Source organism: Panthera pardus, unplaced genomic scaffold, assembly GCF_024362965.1.
Source record: "Panthera pardus isolate Hobbes unplaced genomic scaffold, ASM2436296v1 HiC_scaffold_13, whole genome shotgun sequence".
Taxonomy (NCBI): Eukaryota; Metazoa; Chordata; class Mammalia; order Carnivora; family Felidae; genus Panthera; species Panthera pardus.
The window spans coordinates 125,089,455-125,110,343 of NW_026526688.1; the positions used below are offsets into that span (position 1 = coordinate 125,089,455).

At 36.1% G+C, this 20,889-nt stretch overlaps 1 long non-coding RNA gene across 2 annotated transcripts; it reads right to left on the reverse strand.

The window, feature by feature from the left end:
• Nucleotides 1-294: 294 nt before the first annotated feature.
• On the reverse strand, nt 295-19,199 carry LOC109275246 (uncharacterized). 2 transcript variants are annotated; one of them, XR_002084015.2, is made up of 3 exons: nt 19,089-19,199; nt 1,802-2,015; nt 295-878 (listed from the first exon to the last, which is right to left on the reverse strand). It is a non-coding gene; the product is annotated as an uncharacterized LOC109275246 (long non-coding RNA). The 2 variants fall into 2 exon arrangements; XR_002084014.2 differs by lacking the exon at nt 19,089-19,199 and adding an exon at nt 15,124-15,196.
• Between the last annotated feature and the right edge of the window lie 1,690 nt (nt 19,200-20,889).

Consider the following 20,889-nt stretch of genomic DNA (forward strand, 5'->3'; position numbering starts at 1 on the left):
TCCAACTTCGGCTCAGGTCATGATCTCACGGTTCGTGAGTTCGAGCCCCGCGTCGGGTTCTGTGCTGACAGCTCAGAGCCTGGAGACTGTTTCAGATTCTGTGTCTCCCTCTCTCTCTCTGACCCTCCCCCATTCATGCTCTGTCTCTCTCTGTCTCTTTCTGTCTCAAAAGTAAAATAAACGTTAAAAAAAAAACTTTAAAAAAAGAACAATTTTGTTAAATTATGAAGAAAGTTTATTTCACTCCATAATTCATTTTAGAAAAACAAATTTCTTTATGATACTTTGCCTTGCCATCCAAGAACCATGCTACCCTCTTCATTATTTGAGTCTTTTTACATCTCCCAGAAAAGCCTTGTAATACTTTCTGTGCGGTATCTTTCACCTGTAGGTTACCCTGTGTTCCACCCATTTTGGATAGCTAGAGCTTGAAATTCAAATGTCCTTGAAAAGTTGATACAGGAGCCTCCAGGCTAAAACTGATGTTGCCCAGGATGACAGCAGGCGTTTTCATACTGATCAAAGACATAAATTCAAGCTCAGGGGATAGTAAACTAAAAGAAAATTTGGAAGTTGGAGATTTAATATTTCAGATCATAACAGCAGTACATACATGATATAATCATCTCCTCTATAAAAAAGGGTGGGGGTAGGAAGAAGGAGGGAGAAGGAGGAGGGAGTGGGGGAAGAGGAAGAAAACATGATGGTTGTTTCTAAATGGCAAAGTCCTGGTGTATTTTCTTTGTTCTAATCAAAAACAGTCTTCCTGAGGAAGTCAGCTATTTTGGAGCAAGCATGATTTTATGTTACATGTGTAATGCTTCTTCATAATTTTATCATTGTCAATTGATGATGGTTTATTTTATCAGTTTTGACATCTGGAAGAAAAAAAAACAGTACAATTTGTATAAAGGAATGTTGCCTTAGAATTTCATGTTCAAACCTTCCACCACAACTAAATTAGCCATGACCGAGTTTAAGAGAAGACAAAGGAGAAGCATCCTCTCCATCCTGCCAGCATTTCTGGAAGTTTTAATCCCAACAGCTGAATTGAAGATGATGAATCACATCATCATTCCTGACCAATCAAGCAGAGGAATGGGCCAAGTCAGGAAGGAATGTTTTAACTTTTTTTATATTTTTCTATTTCTTTTTTTTTTTTTTAATTCACATCACACTTATTTTGAAATATGTCACAGGGCTCCTCTTGGGTTTATATCTCTAGAGACAACTTGTTTTCTGGTCCTTTTCAAATTTGTCCAGAAGCGACGATAGGGAAGAAAACACACACTAGTAATAAAAAAACCAATAGTAAAGTCACCTTTCCACCTAATAATGCTGAAAATTTCTGAAGTATCAGAGGAAAGGCAGTACTTTGGATCTCTGTCTTTTATTTTCTAGAAAGAAGCATTCTACCAAAAATCGATTAGCAGTTCACAAATTTAAAGTCACAACATCAGAACTGCTTGAAGTGAACAGATATCAGACAAATGGGTTTTCTGTTCAGCAATGCTAGGTGGGCTTGATAAATATAGCCCTCTTACTATTTTTGTTCTATATATATAATAGATTAATTATATATTGTATGTTATGTATATTGTATGTAGTAGATCATAAATTTACATATATACATATATAGATATATATATAAACCATCTTGGTTAAAAAAAAAAAGTTTTCCTAGGAAGTTTCTAAAGCCTAAGCACTTAATAATATTATAAATGATGTTTATGTTTACTTCACAAATATAAGTGAATTCCTGTCACACAAATGATGGAGTTGGGGAAGGAGATGTACTTACCTAGGTAAGTAGTTAGAGCACATTTGGTAGCAGGCTAGGCCTGAGCAAAGAAGGATGATCTCAAGGCTCTTTAGTTATAGGCTAAAAGAGACCACCTAACAACAGGTGGAAGACAACAGGTAACAAGATAGTCACAAAAATGGTTTGGCTTCAGAAGGGTCTTCCATTTGGCACCAACTTGAATTCCATGGGACACATCTGTCATCAAGCAAGACTGAAAGCAGAGAGAGGGGAGTCAGTAAAATGAATGGGTAGTTCCATTTGACTGTATTTCTAAAACTCAGCAAATCCTCTGCTTAGTGTAGGTAGTCAGTAAATGTTTGGCAAAAAAGGGCTTCCTTCATCCCTCCATTCAACATCTTTCGAGTATCTATGGCATAAACAAACAAACAGAAACAGTGTGTAATGTGTTAGTGCTTCCATCAGTGAATTCACAGTGAATCACAGATCATGACAATCTTTGACATACACTTTTAAGTCAATCTCCCCACATTGCAGGTTTGAATATGTCCTCTGCACCTCCCACCCCCACACACAGGTTAAAGCTTTTCATCTGTTCCTCTTACCTACTGAACTAATACTCATTTTCCTGATAACCAGGGCCCTCCACAGTGTAGTTAAACAGTCACTTTCCCAACAATATTCTGGACAAAACATTGAAATGGGATACCTTGCACTCTCCTACTTTTTAAAAAGATACTATTTCTTCCAATAGACTATCTTCCATGACTTAATTCTCCCTCCTTTCAAGATTCTCCCATTCTCATGCTCTACCTAAAACATTTTATTTATGAGCTGTTTTAAAACTCCATAATAAAGTCAAGTGCATTAACTTTACCTCCCTTTCAAACTTTCCATTATATTAAACTATCTTGCTGAGAAATAAGATCTGTAACTATCAACAGGAGCCAAAGTATGGAAAAAAGCCCAAATGTCCATCGAAGGATGAATGGATAAAGAAAATGTGGTATATATATATACACACAATGGAGTATTACTCGGCAATCAAAAAAGGATGAAATCTTACCATTTGCAACTACGTGCATGGAACTGGAGGGTATTATGCTAAATTAAATTAGTCAGAGAAAGACAAAAATCATATGACTTCACTCATATGAGGAATTTAAGACACAGAACAGATGAACGTAAGGGAAGGGAAGAAAAATAATATAAAAACAGAGAGGGGGACAAAACATAAGAAGCCCTTAAATATGGAGAACAAACAGAGGGTTACTGGAGGGGTTGTTGGAGGGGGCATGGACTAAATGGGTAAGGGGTATTAAGGAATCTACTCCTGAAATCATTGTTGCTCTATATGCTAACTAATTTGGATGTAAATTTTAAAAAATAAAAAATGAAATTAAAAAAAAAAGAAACAAGATCTGTATCTCTGTATCTGTAAACCCTTGGCAAACTGCCTTGCTTATAAAATGTATTTTTAGATCTGGGTCACATGGTAGAACATAGGGAAAACTAGATAATCAATATGACTTATAAGATTTTACAAAATTTAGAACTTCAAGAAGGTAAAAAGGAGAAGAAAAAATGTTTAAGAAGGAAAAAAGTCTTGGTATGTAAGAATAAACGATCTTATTAATTTAACCTGCAGGTGAAAATGTTAAGCTAAGAAAGTTTTCAAATATGTGCTCTAATTATGTCCAAAATTTCAGCACAGGAGAAAATATTTAGGAATCGGTGGAAAAAGAAAGAAACAGTATGGTAGAATACATAGAATAGAAATCTGTAATTAAGGGCTCATTCCAGTGTGGATTCTATTATGTAATTTATTATCCACACAAATTTCAACAAGACACTTCAGTGAGCTTAAAACGATTAATGAAAAATTATGTTTCAAAAAAATAGATCAAGTTACGCAGAATGGCATACAACAATGTAAGCCTCAGACAAGATTAACAAATTTTTGTCATGTTTGCTTCCCTAAGGAAAGCCAGATAATATAACTGTATAATGTTTCTTAATGGAAAGTCTCTTGTCATTCTGGGTTAGACAATGCTTTATTACATGGAATTGTCCAGTACACTGTAAAACTGCAGGACATTTGTAATCCTGGCCAATTGGCAGTAAATTCCAATAGCATATTATAATAAACAATGACAATAGCACCATAATTTCCAATTTCCAGTACAATACCTATGGAAGATGGCTGACCTAGGATACTACTGTACTGATTCATTTTATAAATACTCCCATTTGTTTTGACTTCTACTCGTTTGGAATTCAAACATTTAATTTCTCTGTGTGTGCTCACAAGTGTGACCTAGTTTAACCTGTACATATTTTAACAGGTAAATCTAACAGTGTGTAAAGTTACTTACAACTAAACTATTTCATAACAATCCAAAGTCTTAGAATATTGCAACCCTGCCTTTTGACCGCCCATCTTCAGTGCCATTGTTCAGTATGTTTTGCTGCTGCGCTGATGGCTTGGAGCCTGGAGCCTGCTTGGGATTCTGTGTCTACCTCCCTCTCTTTCTGCCCCTCCCCTGCTTGTTCTCTCTCTCTCTCTCTCTCTCTGTCTCTAAGTAAATAAATAAAACATTTTTTAAAAGATTTTTAGGAATGGAAGACTGCATTTCGTCACTGAAATTATTCAAAAACACTGACACATTGTGTAAAGAAAATGCAGGCCTCTTTAATGAGTTTTAGAACTTCATTTGAATTCCCTCCTAATAATGCATCCTCTTACTATGTGTACTGGAGGTGGAGCCCTCCTCCCTCCCTACCCTGAATTGGATCTCATTTGACTCTAGAACTAACTTTGTTTTCTGAAATTTTGGCGATTTTTGTTACAAAATGAATAATCTTCCCTCTTATATCCCCACGAAGAAAGAGTTTAGCTGACATCCACTCTCCACGTGATATCAATGCAACATCCTCTGAATAATAATTTCAAGATGTTATATCATATATAGGAAAGAAAGATGAAAATTAAGATAAATATACCACACGTTTTCTATTGAAAATTATAAATAGTAAGTTATTATTTCTTTTAAAACTCAAATGACTTAAAAGACTTTGTGAATGGTTGAGTTAATTGTTTCCTACCACGTAGATGCATTTTTATTTTTTACAACCACTTTTGATAAAACATCCTTACACTTAATTTAGGTGAATGTGTCTAGATAGCATAGGTGTAGAAATACAAAAAAATCTATCCCATGTTGCCAGAAGTCATATGTGGTTGACCAATTGATCAAATAAGAAAAATAATTAAATTCTCTAAGTATAGATTGTTAATCAAAAGGCAGTCTGCATTTTTTAACTCTGTCATAGGCTGACAAAGACTAAGTATGAAACCTAAGATTTAAAGTTGGAGTAAATTAAAAATAGGAGTAAGGAATACATGTTACTTTAAAATATTAATATCTCCTAAGTCGGGAGTCCCTCATCAGTAATTGCCTACTTCCAGCTGACATTTACAATCATTTTATTTTTAGCTAATAATCACTTTGGATATATAAACATACATTATTTCTAAAAATATATATATACAATTACATTTTCCGTTATTTATTGGCACATTATAAATATGTTTGTTGATAATAATGATTCTAAGTAAAAGTTTCAGAACACTATGAAAAACTTCCAAAGTGAAATGGGAGAAATTTCCAAAATAATAGATTCCTATGTCTCTCAATAACTCAAGTCTTTCTTTAAATTTAAATTTCTACATATAGAGAAAATATTTTATGTTCAGTGTGATTGTTTCCCAGGATGTTATTCAAACTGAGAATATTTTTAAGAGTAAATAATTGAAAAATTTATAATCTGCTACACTAGCATTCTCCATTTTAAATTATTTTTTTCTCATTCTTTTTAAAAAATTATCTTTAACAAGTATATAACCTTTTTTAAAGTGTTTTTTATATTTTCTCAATATTGTCATGTTTTCAGAGTCTGATTTAAGTAGATTTTTTCTTAAAATTAATTTATTTTATGCTACCAATTGAAGCTCATAAAATGTATGCTAGGCAGTTTTATAAGCTCTGTAATAACAGAAACTTAATAGTAGTAAAATTAATTCATGAACAGTAGTCCCATTTTGTTCTTTTAAAGTTCACATATTCCTTAAGAAATTAAGAGGGATCTATTTCAAGATGAAAATTAAAATGTTCACTCTACACAATATTTGTAGAATAATTGTGGCTTCCCACATTAAGTAATTTATTATAGCAAAATTAGCACTTACAAATTGAGAAGGGAATTATCCTTTTTTTGAAACAAAAAAAATTTCTTCCATTTAGTGTATTTAATAAAGGATGCATTGATTTATATAAATTATTAACTACATAAGAATAATAGAAATTTAAAGATAAAGTGATAGAAGAAACTCATTTTCAGAAATCAAGAAAATTCCTGATGACAGATATGTTTTACAAAACTTAATTCAGGTATAACTTTTCATAAACACAGAGTATAAAATGATATATACCCATTTTTATAGGTAAAATAAAGTAAAAGTATTTCATCCTAGTATTCCTGAATTATTTTTTTAACCTTTTAATTTACAGTGACCTATTGTCTTAACTTAGGATCCCATAAAAACAGACCCAATGACAAGGACTTGGGTACGATTACTTTACTTGAAATGAGGAAACAAGGAAAGTGAAATAAGGAAGGAGAAGCCAGTGTGAGGAGGCATTCACTGGCTTGAAAGCTGCCAGGACCACCTGGCTGGGGAAGCATGCAGAGCACCTAGGTTAATTGTTCACCTGAAGGACAGTAGACTTTCTCCACTGGCTCCCTCTCCCATTTAAACATTGTCCTTAGGGATGTAAATTCTTCCACATTTCTTGGCTGAGCTTGAACTAGGTTCAATGGGGACAACATTAGAGGATTCCCTGTGTGCATAAAAGAAAAATGAGCAGCACGAACTTCAAATTCACCACGGTCAGCACTTGGTGAGTTGAAGCTGTGCAGGTATGGGTGATCCAGACCAGGGTCGGGCCTCGCTATCTTGATGCAGGGCTCGGTGCATCTTACACTACAGACATCAACTCAAATGGGTTGGGAAAACATTTCTTATTTATTTGTCATCAGCAACTTATTTGTGCAGACTCTGGGTTAAGTAATATTCACATATTTTCTCTCTCAGCTTTTTCTTGTGGGGCCAAATTTCTGTTTTGCGATCATCAAGATTTATCTTAATATACTACTCTAGGGATGTAGAAAGATATTTTATAAAATTATGAGGTATAAAAGAGTTAATTAACTTTCCCAGGTGCCTGCAAATTTTTCAGGTGTAAGGTTCACCATCTATTGAATTTCCAAGGACATACATACATTTTTTTCTTATTATTCAAAAATGATGTTACTAATGGGGATTGTTCTCTTGGTGACTGAAAAGATGGCTATGTGACTAATGGTCCTTTCCATCCTACGTAAATGCATACACTGTCCTTCAGCAATGACTTGCTGTGTCTGAGGCTATTTACAACTAAGTCCCTTATACTCACTGTCTTCCCGACACCTTCACTGAAGTAGAAACACCCCATTTTGAACTGCATTGTATAGGGCTAAATTGATGTGCATTAAAAAAGTAAAAAAATTCTTTTGTAAAGAAAGCATTGCATAGCCTCCATTCTAATGCCTAAAAACATTACCCTGTACTCAGAAAGCAAAAGATAAAAACTGGGGGAGGGGATCACTTTTCTCATCAAATGCATAGAAAGAGACAAATATTTTAAAATTACAAAGGCTTTATATATTATGTTATTGTTTATTTTGGTCTTTGTTTTTTCATTAGTTGTTGTGCTTTTAGATTTGAAAGAAAGAAAAAAAACATATTGGAATAGGATGATCTTGAGAAAAAGTGACAGGTCATCTACCTCTAGAGTCAGCTCTCTCTAGACAGAATCTTTACCACAGGTATCAATCCTCTCTTTTATATCTTATCACTTGCCAGATCCTTTGAGTTTTCTTTTGTCACAATTCTGTCACCACCCAGCCATACTGCCTTTCTGTATTTATTCAGCATATGCTATAATCTCACCTTTTTTTTTAGCATGAAGTAACAGGAAATAATTCAAACTAGTTCCAAAGTAATACAAAGATTAATTGCCAAGATAGAGCATTATCACAGAATAAAATCTACCAGGGCATAGTAGGAACGAGAATCAGGACCCAGAAATTCACCAAAAACTCAGGCAGTTACTACTTTTGTCTCTTGAATGTCTCTCATCTCCGCTCACTCGGCAACTAGTACATTCTTTGAACTTGTTTGTACACTCGTTTTCTCACCTCTTTAAGCATTCGTGTTTAACCATTGGACAACCACCTGCTCCTGAGTTTATGTGTTACAAATGACGATTGCCACAATAAATGCTTAGTGCACGCTCCTGATGCTCATAGTTACTCACAGTGATTTAGCTGTCCTGTATCTCAGCCACCCTGCGACTTTTAAACTAGCAATTTAAAATTAGCTAAGAATGTATATAATCAGTACTACCTGTTGGAAACCTGACATAAAACTTCAGGATCTTCCTTCATTCTCCGTTAATATATGTGGATTGGAATGATGATACTCTAAACACGAAGGCCTGGAAGTTGTTGTCTAATTCAAGGGATTGACTCAGTCAGGAACATCCCATTAGATCAAAAGGAAAGATAGCATATAGCACTACGGCACAGCTTTTTCATCAGTAGGACAAGCCTCACGGTGTCCTGTGAAATCGTACTACCTCAATATCAGTTCACATTTTGTTGGTCTTGATAAGTACTAATGAATAATAGTTCAGTGAAAGAACTCATACCAACCTACCCCAGAATGATGGAGATGCCAGGACAGAATCTTATTATCATGAGAGCCAAATTTTTTTCCGAAAATTCTCTAGCATCTACACACGGGGCCTTTATATTGTAAAAAACAAAAACAAATATCAACCCCCTCAAAAAAACCTACAAAACTCCCTGAGCATTTTAGGGGAAAGTTTTTACTAAATGGGACACAAAGGAGGTCACCTGAGCTTACCTCATGTCAAAGGTATAGGCCACACTAGGTACAAAGACAGGAAGAGTGGTCAAATGCACTTCATTGTATATCACACATAAAATGGGCATATTCAGGGACACCTGGGTGGCTTAACTGGTTAAACGTCTGACTCTTGATTCGGGCTTAAGTCATGACCTCATGGTTTGTGAGTTTGAGCCCTGCGTCGTGCTCTGTGCTGACAGCATGGAACCTGCTTGGGATTCTGTCTCTCCCTCCCTTTCTCTATCTCTCTCTCAAAAATAAATAAATAAAAAGTAAATAAATAAAACAATACTATTCAAGTGATTTTCTCAAATAAAAAATTCTGAACACTTTCAAGGCATACACATATTCTCTTCCCCTCTCTCTCTAACTCTCCCTCTCTCCTTCTTCCACACAGTCACACACGCACACACACACACACACACACACACACACACACACACAATGAGAACCGCTGAATCATCTCACTTCTTTTGGCAAGTGCGTACCTTTTTCCTGTGATAATACCTTAAGAATGCCGGTGAATATTATTAATATTATTTTAGGAAGAAGACTTTGGGAATAAAACTGCAAATTTTTTGGCAAAAAAGCCTCTCTCTTTGGTTACTGCAGGAGAAAGAGAACTGCAAAGCTGTGGCCATCTGGGAATTGGACCCAGTGGACCGTATTTTCCCAGAGAATGCAGCAGTCTCTTCAAAACTGACAGTAGGTGGGTGCTTCTCCTAGAATGGAGAAGTTGATGTTTCTGTGCATGAATGGCTCTCTATCCTCAGGCTCTGATCTTCCTAGAAGTCTCAAGGGAAGAACTTTCTGTGTGAACTTTGTTCTTTGAAGTGTCAGGTGGACCCAAAGAGTTCAGTTGGCAGGTCATACATTTAAGACAATAGAACACCCCATCCATGCCCGGCCATAGACAATGAGGCCTAAAACAACTGTTGTATTTTTTTTTATTTAAAATACTGGCTTTAATGAAAGAACACAGTTGCTGTCGCTATTTAAAGAATAACTGTATACTTATATTTTCTTGCTTGTGACCTAAAGTCACCAATTTAAATAAAAGTTCCTAACCATTGGAATAATTTGCTTAATTATGTTTCATATTAATTACACTGTGGCCCTTAGAAACATGGTAAAATAATTTCTTAGGAGAGTTTTCAAACTGAAAGAGAATGTTTGCATATCCTGTATTCTGTGATGCAATCAATCCCTGCATCAATTGCCTTTTCTAAAGAGCATTTTGGCATCTTTTCTAAACATAGTGATTCTTCATAGAAATACCATGGACAGTCTTTATCATTCTGCTCCTAGAAATGAGGTCGCTTTTATCAATATCCTACATAGCAGTGGTTAATTAACAAACAGAAATTCTGTCTTTTCAAAAGATTGTCTTCTCTTGATGCCACCAAAGCTCCCTACTGAGTATTCCTCAAAGAATCTGTCTCCCTTTCACTGCCAGTAGCTTCTCTCATGGGAACTCAGAGGTGCCTCTCAAGGTCGAACTCAGAACTCACTAGTTCCCTTGATTTGATCCAATTCTGTTTGCCACAAAACCTCCTACTCATTTCAGCTGCATCAAAATACTGCATTAAACTGTCACTGGAGGAGTCAGACTCGACTAAATCCCCTATCACCCAAAGAAGCTGGAAACCCAGTGTCAATTTTGTTACAGCGACTAGAATCTCTCCAATTCCTTCCTGGTCCAGGTAAGAAACGTTCCACAAAGTTGAGGAAGAAATATTACCTCCTTCTCTGTTAATGCTTGGTCATGGGTATTCCACAGAGAAACAGGCAGGGCCTGTTTTTGCACAGTGTTATCGCTGTGCAAGTGTCCAGCTTTTCTAAATTGATAAACATTCACACATTACCTCCATTTGCAAACCTCACTGATTTCAGGGCAAAGATGAATACCTACCAGTTGCATGCTGTGTCTAAAAAAACAGAGCGCAGGTGTTTAATCCAACAGTCAGGTTTCAATCAAATCTACACCACTCACAAGCTGCATATTGTTTCTAAAAAGAGGGGAATCCTGTTCTATCCAGCAGTAGTGTCTCAACCAGATTTACCCCAGTCCATCAAACTCCTTACTATATTGATGGGGTTTTGGAATGGTGGTAGGGCCTGGAGCCAATGGCCAAGAAAGAATTCTTGAGCCATCTTTGGTGCAAAGAAGGTGATTTTAATTAAAGCACAGAGACAGGACCCATAGGCAGAAAGACCTGCACTGGGGTTGTGAAAAGGGACTGGTTACATACTATAGTGTTGGGGGAGGTAAAGGCAAAAGGGGGGCCTCCAGAAAGACTTTCTTTTGATAAAGAGGACTCAGAAGATAATGGAGGCCTAGCTTTTGCCAAGCTAAGGTAGTATTAGTACAGTAGGGGGTACCTGGAGAAATGTTATACTCTGTATTTGCCTCAAGTATTTGTCAATGGGTTTCAGGTTATAAGGAAATTTAATTTTACCTGCCATTTCCTTCTTGCCTTTGTTTTCCACATCACTATGAAAAAGAGGGTGGTTTGGGGGCTCTTGGAAATGGAGTCTATAGAGGTTTTTGTTTTCCCCTTTCCTTTGTTCTTGAGCAGGCAGGAGTGCCTGAGGAATGTCACACATATCCCACCTGGGGTGGGGGGTGGGGGGTGAGGAGGGCAGGAGTGTCAGCTTGCGTTATGCTCCCTCATCAACATCACTGAAACTCAATGTGGAAGGATTCAAGAATAAGGAGAGAGAAGACACAAATTTATGGAGGCAAGCAAGTATTTGGAGATGACAGGCACACCCCCAAAACATACAGCAGTAAATATCAAATACTGACAAATATTTGGAGCAAGGCATAACAATAAGTCCTCCTAGCAATAGATTCAGAGCAACAGGCCACAAATCCAGACAAAATATCCTGTTATACATGTTTTTAATGTGTGAATCTCTGCTACATGTCTATACCCAAGTATTAGAACTGAAATTCTACAGATAGCATGCTATTTCCTTAGTAAAGGAGCTCCTGAACTGCAAAATCATAAATTGACTTTATTTATGTTACCTGCTTGCCCAGGTAGCTTATGGTATATCTCCCTAAAGATTTTATAGATTAACATAGTTTTATGTCTACTCTGTAATAGTCTAAACGTAACCTTTAATTTCTTCTAAATGCAATTGCAGTTTAGTGGGCTTCCTATTGTTCTTAGTCCTTTTGTTCTTACACAATATGGAATACACTTAAAATCCTTGGGTGCCCTTTCACTGAATCCAGAGCTATTCATAATGTGATTTTTGCATTCATCCTCTGTTCTTCCATTAAAGAGTGGTATATACTGTGCGAGATTATAGAATAGCCAAGGAAGAAAAGCACAGTTATTTCTGAAAATCTGTGAGAGTAATTTATGCCCTTTGAATCAGTGATTCCTGAACCTGGATAATCGAAAGAGTTACTTGTGGAGATTTTTATTTAATTAAGTCATCTGGGCTTCAGCTTGAGAGATTCCGATTTAGTGGCCTTACAATGTTTTTTTTCAACTGAGTTAATTCTGGTGCTCAGCCCCTCTACTCTATCAGACGGTGATCTCTGAACACACCATCCAGGTCCCCATCGGAAATTAGGGATCTATTTCTCCCTACTGCTCTCAATGCTGCTGGCCAAAAAGCATAAACTGCCATCCTCCCCGCCCCCCGAAGGAATTGCCTAACTTGGAGCAAGGTTTACCCAAGGATGTGCTGCATCTTAAGGCCCAATGCCCAGCCCCCATCCTACCTGGGGACACCGTGAAGGGTTATGACTGCTTCAGACGTCCCATGGGACAGGCAAAGGCCTGCATGAATCTGCTTTACAGCTCCAGTCTCCCTGAGCAGGCCGCTTCCAGGCACTGATCCGGGGGCACTGCCAGTACACCTGTATACTACAGTCCTTTTCCCAGTCAGCTTCCTGGGGCCCTCCTGTGATGGTTCATTAATGTTAGGATGCCAAAAGAAAGCCCTCCCTAACTATCCTAAATCAACTTCTCCTCAATCCTGCTGTAAACCCAATGACCAGGTAACATGTCAGCTCATGATAAAAGTTAGCTCTTGTTAGCATTTCAAACTATCTCCATAGTCAGCACCTTTCAGCACCGATGATGCAATGATTCAGTGCATAATAGGGAAGGAACGCAATGATGGTGCTTTACTCTGGACTCACCCAAGTGAAAGTAGCTCAGGTCAGGAGAGAAATATATCAGATGGAGCAGGCGGCTGGATACTGTACCTGATTTCCTCTCGTCCTTGCAAAAAGTCATACACCTTGGTGGTTGAGTCAAGGGTATAAACTAGTGGTTTTAAACCATGTTGGCTTCTCACAATAACTTGTGGAGATGTTTTTAGTGTACTTTCCAATTTCAGTTTGAGATTTGAATTCTGTTGGAATGGCATGAGTCTCAAGTATCTATATTTTTAAAATTTCTCCCAAGTGATTCCTATGTGTATACAGGGTTGAAAAACTATGGTCAAACTGGTAAGTTCAAAGTAATTGGCATTATTAGGCAGCATAGTGTTTCATGGGGAAACAAAATAAGGCAATGCTTGGGATTTGGAATAGAATATTGTCCTTTAACACTTAAACTACCAATGAACACATAATGTATTAGGGCCAAAAGGTGACTGTATCTTAATGAAGGCTTTACTATCTCGAGCAAAACCATATATCTACTACAGAAAGTACTTATGTTTAATGGAAGAATAGAAAATGAAGAGTCATAGAAGAAAAACATAGTCTTCTTTTAAATGCCATGCAAGAGAAAGGAAATGTTTACCAGGAACATCAAAGTCAGAATTATATTGGTAAGGATATGCCTTTGGGGACATAAACTGATAAGCTATCTTAATCTGATACCATTGAAAATTCTAAATTTGTATCCTACATAATTCTGATTCTATGACCACCCAGTAATCTTCTGACATTTGACATGCTGTAGGGAGAAAGTCCTCGTGTTGAACGGACAGGAGTAGTTTTTTCCACTTGGTAATATTCTCACTGTAAATTAAGACACATACATTCATGATATACAGTAAATCTCCTGTGAGCTTGGCAAATCTAAGGATCTCAGCATCTAATCAGGCAAATCTAAGGATCTCAGCATCTAATCAAATTTAGGAAACAGACAAGGTGAGTTCTTAGGACTGAAAAGCTGAGGACTGGAACCCAGATAGTGGTAAATCTCAAGTTTCGGGTCTCAGCACAAAATGATCTTCTTTATTTACCAGGAGACATCTACCTTTCTGCTTTACAACCACCTTCTGTAAACAAATTCATCAGAATTGTCAAGTAACTTCCTGAAGCAATGGGAAAGAAAACCTCACCTCAAAGTCTAATCGTTTTCGGCAGGAAGTTTTGCAAAATGATTGCACATTTATAGCTTTCCCTCAGTCTCTAAATTGGTCTAAAAAATAGTTGAAAATACATTTTTAAAAACTTCAATAATATTGTGTCTGACAGTGATGTGAGCAAAATCACTAACCCTGTCGCCAGTGAGCAACAAAGGAAACTGGTCTGATCGATCAGAAAGAGCATCAGTGTTGACTGTATCCCGCTATCTAAAAAGCCAATCTGTAAAGTGTTATCAGTGAAAGCAGTAAAGGAGCGCAGAGTGAGAGGAAAACAGGAGATTCAACGGCACCTTTCAGCAATTCCTTAGGTGACAAGTAACAAAATGTATGAAAAAAGTGAAAATGGAAAGTTCACCTATTTCTGAAATATTTGGAGATTCTGTTCTTGAACACATCTCTTAGGGTAAATGTTTTGATGATTATATAAGTAAAGGCAAAATCAGATAAAAAAAATTCACAGTTTTGAACTGAGTAAATAAAAACAGACATTTGAACTGAAGTTCAAAGAATGTAAATAAGGAAAAATATTGTGTCAAATGGAAAAATTAAAAACTGAAACCATTCCTTGTAAATCCAATACCAGCAAAATCCTGAAACCAAATGACTACTCATTGCAGTTAGAGAGGAGATAAGGTTATTTTAATAGCTCATCCAGTCACTCATCTTTGTCATTTAAGCATCTTCTACAAGAGAAAATGTGAAGACAATTAAAAATAAAACGTTGTGGGGAACATTGTGGGGGTGCCTGGGTGGCTCAGTCAGTTAAGCGTCCGATTTCGGCTCAGGTCATGATCTCACAGTTGGTGAGTTTGAGCCCAGCATCAGCCTCTCTGCTGTCAGTGTGGAGCCGGCTTTGGATCCTCTGTCTGTCTCTCTGACCCTCCCCTGCATTCTATCTTTCTCAAATATAAACAAACATTCAAAAAAAAAATTTTTTTAGAATAGAAAAAAAAAAAAAAAACATTGTGGCCTTTATTACCTTTAGTAAGGAATTTATTTTTTTTCCCATGGCTCCAGCTGACAGAACTGTTCAGAGTTCCCTTCTACCTCATGTTCCAACATACACAAGCTAAGAGAAAAGAAAAATAATTTGAGTCTTTGCTTGCTTTCCTATGTAATGTGAACCAAGGAAAACATTTGATTCTATCTATTTGGTGGAGAGATAGATAGATAGATAGATAGAGTTCACATACATGTATATATAATTTTGTATGAAAGAAATATAGACAAGAAAAATTATCAAGTTGTCTTTAGCCAGAGAGGTTTTTTTTTTTTGTTACCATAATGAACATTTTAAAGAAATTCCTTCCAGTTTTACACACACACACATACATATAAATATACACATATCTGCTTATATATAGATATGTGTATATACACATAATTTTGCTCAGTTTAATAGCTCTTCACCACCCCCACACCCTCACTCATCTATCCTCCCAGTAGCTTTTAGGCAACAAATATCTATCTATACTTGGCATTTTAAAAACTTGTCAATATTTTCATCTTCAAATGCTAGTTAGGAGGATATAAATTATCTTGGACTCAGTGAATTTATATACAACTTTCTGACAAACTTTTCTAAATAGTATCATTCCGTAAATAGAAGAAATCATTAGTTCCAAATCCAAGATTAATAATCATGTGACCAATTAGAACACTGATAAAAATATAGAATAGATCATACATTGGTCCTATGGTTATTAATCTGTTGTTTCCATTTAAATTCATGCATCTGGAAAAACCAATGACTACGATTCTCTATTCTGATACTTTTGGTTTAATAATAAAGATAATTGATCACTGATGACTTTCAGAGTTTCTCTCTAATCCCAGAATTTTCTCATTATTGGAAGAAGATATAATTATATAAATAATTACATAAATATATAGTAATATATTCTTTTATAATTTTTCCCTTTATAAGCAATTGTCCTAAGTCTGCAGTATACCACACAGTTCTCTCCCTTTCGGACTGAAACACTCATTCCCCCAACTACTGGGAGTATTAATAGCTAACAGTCCTCAGCCCTGGCCTGAAGAGAGTCATTTTGCCCAGGTTTATGCTCCCTTTCTAGGGACAGCCAGAGACCAGTGACTAATCAGCACAGGGGAATAAAGGCCTGAATTCCTTGTACCAATTTGTGATACTGCTGCAGAGGCATCCCAGCTCCAGAGCTCCCTTTGGCATAGAAGATTTAGGCCTTTGTTGTGACTGCACCACGGTTCAATGTCTCCCTCTGCCCAAATCGGCTTTCCCCACTCCCTTGACAGGTGCTAATCTTGAGAAAGCTCCTCAATAACTTTCTGCTTGCTGACCTCCCTTTCAGAGTCTGCTTCCTAGCTGAACTGACCTGGAACAATTATTAAGACACAAATTAAACCACTCCAAAGTGGTCCCCACATTTGGGGAATGAGCGGGGGGTGGGGGAGGTTTGTAATCTGATTACAAAGCTAGGAAGTGTTGCCTTGTTGTTTAGAATTGTATCTTCCAATCACTGTACAGACCTTGACTTTAAAGAGCAGCATTAGCCTTCAGGGTAGCACAAAATTTGTGGTTATTGATAGATCATGGTCTCATCCCTATTTGATAAAAATGTAGGGCAAATATGCCGTAAAAATGGCACATTAGAATAATCTTCTCAAAATCGATTTTCTGAAGAAGGATTTCAAAAGTCTGTGTGACTCCCTTTTGACACAGATGAAAGATGGAAAAATGCAAGGCTATTTTTAGCCCGTTATGAATATATAAATAACCTCACTTACGATAAACATCTACTTAAAGGCAGCAGCTACGAGGAGAAAGCAGTGTTGCTGGCCAGCCCAAGACTTTTCTCTCGAGAGTTGTTTCTTTCAAAAGAACTTTCATATTTCAATTAAACATCAATTTGTATAGGTATAGTGTGGAGTTTGGTACCTACATTAAGAAATCCCAATGGAAAAAAAATGGTAGAGGTAAAAGAACGTTTTTGCCTACAGAAGTAAAAAGGAGAGAAGGTCCATAAGAAATCATGTCTTAATCTTCTAAATACTTTCTTATCATAAAGTTTGAGTGAGTAATAATTGCCACCATAAAGTCTTCATTTTGTGACAAATGTGAAGCAGTGAACAGCGTTCAATTTGATTTAAAAGCATTTATTGAGTATGTATTATATGCAAAGCACTATGTTATATGATGTAAGGGATGTAAAGGATCTGACAATCTCATTTGGGAACATAAAGCAAATGCTTTATCAGTCTAATGCAAGGTGGGGAAATAAACTAAGGGCCATCCAAGGGCATCCAGTGGAGGCAGAGAATGTCATGGGGTGAAGGCTCACAAGATGCTCCTTGAGAATAACACCATTTAATACAAGAGCAGAAGAATGGATTACTAACAGAGCGGCCATTTCAAACCAGCAGTGTAAGTGAAAGGTCATGAAAGTTGGATGGAGTGAAAGAGGTGTGCCTGGAAGGCAGAAATAGCCATTGTTATATTCTCATTTTCTTTTCTCTGGCAAGCTTTGACTAGTAAATATAGTAAGTCTCTCTTTTTCCTATATCCCTTTAAGCCTCATTTCAAGAGAAACCAGATAGTAATTTGAGAGTTAGCATAATTAACTCCACCAGTGGCAATGTCTTCAAAAGCAAGATATAGAATAATTCCATTACATATCTATGGAAAGAGCAACAACAAGACTTAAAAAAAGAAAAGAAAAAAAAAAAAAAGAACCAAAACTACTTTGTTGTGAGTTGTAAAGTGTTGACAAAAAGGAATTTTTATCTGTACCAAAAGGACTTAAACTGATAATGTTAATTTAAAATCTACTAATATCAGTTTCTACTGCTTTAGTTTGGTACATAATAATTATATTTTGTATATTTTTAATTAATAAACCACTTTTTTAGAGCTTCTTTAAGCTCTTGTATGATGACACTGGTTGCTCTCCAAGGAAATTATTGTTGTTATTGTACATATTTTACATCCTTTTTAACCCTTGAAAAGTAACTGGCAATCATTTTATTGGTTATATCTGAGAGTGAATTATATAAGGTAGACTAGTGCTATTTTCTCATTTAAAAACGAAAATAGCTGCAGAAGGCGGAAGCAGAGCTATCGATAGTATACTTTTAAGGCCTCGTATAGTGGTCTCTAGACAAAAGAAGTAAATTATACTCTTAGATTAGATCAAAGATTTTAAGAAACGAACTTCTGTAATACGCTGTGGTATAATATTAATAATAATCAAGTGATGGTGAATTGGATGGACACAGAAAACGTTCAGACTGCACCCCCTGCCATTCAACATGAAGGAGTGGCTAAAAGTGGGATGGCTTCCTATGGCTAACCATCTGCACAGTGGCTGCCCTTGTCCCTTCTGTTCCCCAGTTACTCTGTTAGAATACCTCTGTTTAAAACGGGCCCCAAGCTGGGAGGAAGTTACAGTCCTCTGAAAGGAAGTCTATAAAATATGAAGAATGTCTGTCTCCCTATCTGCTATGGAAAAGCTGATTTGGGGCTTTTTGAGGCTTGTTACAAAGTGTAAAGGAGAATAGACATGACCTGTGTAGGTTATTAGAGAACAAGATTGGGCCTCTTTGTAAGAGTGACTGTAGTGTCATCTGTACTCCTGAGGAGAGACCTTTCAGATCCTGCCACCGATTCCTTCCTGCCCACAGCACAAACTCACACCTCATATACGGATTTAGAAATATTTAACTAATGTTCAGAAAATTTAGTATTTAATAGTCAGAAGTATTTAATTAGTACCTAAGAGATACCAGGTACTAGTCCAGGCCCTAAGTGCTGACTTGTTAATAGCCAGCACTTAATGAGTACATTGTCTAGAAGAACAGACGGGATTTAAGCAAAAAAGTTAACAGAGAAACACATAAATTAAAATATTGGTGAATCTTCTTAAGAAAAAAGAAGAGAGATTAGAAATATTAGTGTGGGGTTCCTACCCTAGATTGAGTATTTGCAGACGTAATAAAGTAATGTAGTATTTAAGCTGAGGTCTGAAGAAGGAAAAGGAGCCAGTCATTTGAAGGGGAAGAAAAAGTCAGTGCTGTTGTTGCTGCTGTTGCTGTTTTTAACTGCAAGGAATTTGGGGAATGACCTATTACTCTAATCAGATAAACAGAAATTTCTAAAAAAACATCAGAGGATTAACTTGGAAAAAAAATCCAATCTACCAAAAATGTCTAACAGAAAGTAGATATACCTTGTTTTGTTCTCACTACTTGTTTAATTTCCTCTCTCATAACTGTTAAATACTTTAAGTACAATTCATGCATCAATATCATTTTCTAACCTATTGTTTCCAGAAAAAAAGTATTGAAATTTATCCCGAGGTTACCAGCTAGAAGTGAAAATGCCCAATTTCTCGTTCTGTTTTCTTTAGAAAAGCAAGTCATATGGTGAAGTCCAACATCAATGGATCAGGGAAATATGAAGGGACTGAAGAATTACTAAATATAGTCTACACTATCATGTCCTATTTGCAAAAATATTGTTCATATATTACGAAAATTATAACTCTTAACTTTAGGTCAGGCTGTAAATCACCAAATGGAATCTTGGAATAACATAAGTATTATGTCAATGTAAGATCTCTTTTGGAAGCTACAGAAATCTGGTCATATCTCCCATAGGTAATAAAATAATATTTTTATTAAAAGATATTTTAGAAGACAATGGTATTGTTTTATATTCTATCAAGGTTTTGTATCCAGAAAATACTGAATAGTTTAAATTTCTGCTATGTATATATTGTCATCTAGTGTATATGAACTTAATGGTATATTAATATAGAATAAATGGAAAAAAAATCTTTCATTACATAGTACACAGTTAGTCTGTGAGGTTAATTGTCTTTGGAGGTCGCTGAATCAAATGCTGTGGCTAGAATTTTGAGGGCTGTTGAAAAAATTTATGATGACTAATAGCATTCATCATTATTCATGCCAACCTCCATGTAATGAACTCTCCAACTTGAGGCTTGGACTGATCACCTCAGGGGTCAAATGGAATGGTCCCCTTTGTGTACTTAATAATAGGCTATTCATTTGGGAACATTCATAAGCTTGAAACACAGATAAGAAGTAATATTACAGACCTCCAAAAATCATATTATGCTTCAACATTTCGATGTAGTGAGGACAAACAATCCTATTTATTATTACTATCAACACTGTACTCAGTTATATTTTTACCCCAATTGGCTTTGATCAATCTGAAGTGAATCAAGATTGAAATTACAGCTATTTTCAAATTATATATGAACAGATAATCCATTTTCAATGCAGAATTCCAAGCAAAATTTAAACTCTCAGAGACAAAGAAAAGTTTTTGTTTTTCCTTAAAGATTCATATTAGTTTCATTCTAAGTGAGGGTCCATCCTAGCAGGCACTAAAACAGAGGAACTGAAGAGACTCTTTTTCTTTTTCTCCCATTTTTGTCTTTCTCCCCAGTAAGCTCTCTACTCCCCAAGGAAATGCAGGAAAAATGCAAATGCTAATGTGAGTCTTCAGGTTAAAAATACAACATAATTTCTCCATCTGCATTGTGAAATGGAGGATAAAAATGAGTTAGGCAAAATAACTTTCCAGTTCCTTCTAAATTGGCTTTTCACAATGTTATTTTTATTCTTTTTATTTTTGAAAAATTTTGTATTAGCAGAACAACAAACATATTCATATATTAATACAAATAGAAAATTTACCTGCAGACAAACATGTACGTGGTTTGGGGTATTATCTACT